This window comes from Callospermophilus lateralis, unplaced genomic scaffold (assembly GCF_048772815.1).
Source record: "Callospermophilus lateralis isolate mCalLat2 unplaced genomic scaffold, mCalLat2.hap1 Scaffold_641, whole genome shotgun sequence".
In the NCBI taxonomy this organism is placed as follows: domain Eukaryota; kingdom Metazoa; phylum Chordata; class Mammalia; order Rodentia; family Sciuridae; genus Callospermophilus; species Callospermophilus lateralis.
In genome coordinates, this window is record NW_027514774.1 from 237,873 (window position 1) to 241,533 (window position 3,661).

The window sequence follows — 3,661 nt, forward strand, 5'->3', positions numbered from 1 at the left end:
CATCCGTTGCCCAGGTAAGTCAGGAATTTTCCAGGACCCTGGGGATTAATTGGAAGTTATATTGTGCTTATAGACCACAGAGCTCAGGACAGGTAGAAATGATGAATAGAACCATCAAAGAGACCTTAACGAATTTAAGCTTGGAGACCGGTATAAAAAATTGGACTATGCTCCTACCTCATGCACTTTTTCGTGCCAGAAATACCCCCTCCGCCTCTTTGTGTAACCTCACCCCTTATGAAATTCTCTATGGTGCCCCTCCTCCAGTAAGGGACCTAACCCCAACTCTGAGATTAATGATTCCTTTCACACCCCCTTGCTTGACAGACTCAAAGCCCTTGAACAAACCCAGCACCCAGCGATACCTGTGGAAACAGTTGGCCACTGCTTATCAGCCTGGAGAAGAAACCCCACATCGATATCAAGTGGGAGACTTCATCTACGTGAGACAGCATCAGGTGTAATCCCTGGAACCCCGCTGGAAAGGACCATACCATGTGCTGCTTTTAACACCTACAGTGGTGAAAGTGGATGGGATCACTTCCTGGATACATGCCTCCCATCTCAATCCTGTGCCCTGTCCAGACTCTGGCTGGAAACTGGAACAGACTGGTAACCCTCTCAAGTTGCATGTCCGTGGTGTGGGTAGGGCTATAGATTCTTCCCCTGACCACAAGCAGCCCTAATCCCCATCAGCCTGTTCAGCAACAATGGCAAGTTATAAATCCTACTGGGCAAGAAGTGTGGCCTATTTCACATACAGCCCCCTTATGGACTTGGTGGCCATCTCTCCACCCGGACATTTGTCAGCTTGCCATAGGCCTCTCTGACTGGGATCTCCCTGACATAGTGGACCCCACACAGATCCCACTCAAACCCAAACCAGGGCAACATAGACCAACATACGCCATGAATTATGGATGCCATCTCCCCCAGCTCAGGTGTAAACTAGCCAGTCTTGTTTATTAAGTGTGCCCAGCTGATTTCTGAAGTCGCAAACAGGCCCAAACCTCTGGAGGACCCAGTGACTTTTATTGTAGATCTTGGGGTTGTGAACACACGGGAGCTGCATTGTGGAACCCAAACTCCCCAGACAGTATAATTCGGGTAGTATGAAATGACACCTGGATTGATCCCAATAAATGTGCCGCTATCCAAGTGGTGTCAACAACTCACTGTGGAAAAAATAGTCTATGTTACCCCCTCAATATAACTTTCACTTCAAAAGGAAGGGGCTACTTCAGAACAACATGGCCTATGGGAAATACTTGGGGAATGCGATTCTATATTAATGGCCCTGGTTATGAATTTGGTCTCTGTTTCACCATCTGGCTTAAAAAGGAAGAAAATCCCACAGCAATAGGGCCCAATCCCCTCAAGTCAGGAATTAAGCCTCCTAAACCTCCCATGCCTAGATCTACCAAAACCCCTCTACCATCTCATACTTCCCAGTTTTCATCTTTGCCTACTTCCCCAGTCCAGAGTACAGCTGACTCCTCCCCCTGAGAACTAATTAAAGGAACCTTTATGGTACTGAACTCCACACAGTCAGAACTCCTTGCATTTCAGCCCAGGTATTTGACAGCTCTGTAAATTATTGTATAATGGTGCAGATACTCCCCAGGGTGCTCTATCATGTTGCAGAATCATTTGAATTGAAGGTCTACTAGGGAGACGAAGAACCCGATTTTGCCAGGAGTCAGTGTCCCTTACTCTAGCCATCCTATTGGAGATAGGAGCTGCTGCAGGAGTGGGTATGGGAACAGCTGATATGATCCATGGGTCACAACAAATGGCCCGATTAGAAACAGCAATAAATCAAGACTTGAAGACATTAGAGACCACCATCACAGTTTTGCAGAAATCCTTAACCTCTCTCTCAAAAGTTGTTTTACAGAACAGGAGAGGATTAGACCTCCATTTCATGAGGGAGGCCGGCCTCTGTTTTATACTGAGAGAAGAATGCTGTTTTTATGCTGACCATACTGGAGTTGTAAAAGAATCCATGAGTAAATTGAGAAAATGCCTTGAAGAGCACCAGAGAGAAAGGGAGATTCAACAAGTGTGGTTTGAGTCATGGTTTACCCAGTCCCCCTGGTTAACTACACTCCTATCATCCTTAGCTGGACCCCTGATCATGCTTATGGTGTTGCTAACTGTGGGACCTCGTTTGCTTAACCGCATAGTTTCCTTTCTCCAGGCTCAGATTGGGCAAGTAAAACTCATGGTAATCAGACAGAAATACACTTCACTGGCAGAAATAGAATGTGAGACCCTGCAATATTTATTATTCATTACTTTTAAGATTAAATGTAGTCAGAAAAAGGAGTGGGAAATGAAAGAATTAAAGAAATTAAAATTGAAACGTATAGAAACAGGTTTTATAAAGTTTACAAGCTGCGCTCAGAACCTGAAATTCCTGTGTCAGTGAAGACAATTCCCGGAACTGCCCATTAGATGTGTTGAAATCTTCCCTGACCACCTAGTTACTTAACAACCCCTTGCCAGAAACCGTGCATCTCAGCACGTATACATCTCAGGGCTTCAACCAATCAGTTTAAATGTATACCCCTTCTCAGGCCTGACCAATCACCCCCTGCCGGAACCGTTCCCATCAATGAATGTGCTAATCATGTTTTAGAGTTATTATTTGATTTTCCTGCAGTATATGATAATTTGCTAAAGGAGGCTATGATGTATATAAAGTCCCTGCACTCTCTAAAGATTGTATATAATCTCTTCTCAAGTTGTCCTGGGGCTCTTTGTTCTTTGCTTCTCTGAAGTGAGCTTTGAGCCCCAGCCTGCTGGACCCCCAATAAACCATTTGCTGTGGCATGAGACAGTCTCTTGGTGGTCTTTTCCTCCGACGTTCGAAAAACCTTTTCAGTTCCTGACTTCCATCAAGTGAGAATAGGTATCCTTTGGGTCAAATGAGTTCCTCAAAGCCCTGCAGAGGCTAGCCCAAAGGTGCTTGGGTTTTCTCATGACTCCAAATCACATAAAGAATCTATACCTGACAGTCAGTAGGCCTCAAATTGGAGAAGCAGGGAAGTTTTAGCGGCAGGGCTATTTGATCACTCCTGGATCAAAGGAAGGGTGTCCAGGCCACCCAATGCCCTTCTGAACTTCAAATACTACCTAGATTTCTGTTTTCATACTTATATTTCACCTGTATATTCTTGTAAATATCGCAGGTTCCCAATACCATTATTCATCCCGCAGAATGATTACTAATCCAAATCGAACCTGTTATTAACCTTAACCATGCAATATTTCCTCAATCTAACTTAACAGAAGAACAAGGACATTGTTGGTCTTACAATACAGGAATGTAGGGGATCTTCAACCTGATGAGAACCTCAAAGTTCCATGCAGAAATGATCCCTGAAGAAGATGTAGACACGTATGAAAGACCTGAGAGAGCAAAAGTCAACTTCCATGTAAAACAACTTGGTCAAAATGAAGGGATGTGTATGAAAGCCTCTCTCTTCTTAATGTAGATTAAATAGACCAAACCAGGCCTGTGTGGAGAGCTGTTCCCGGGTGCCTATTGTTGATGTATCATTCTAACTTGTGAAAGTGTCACAGGAAGTATGGGCAGATTCCATCTCATGGGAACCATGGAAGCAACTGTTAGGACAAAGTGGTTGCCAAGGCAGTG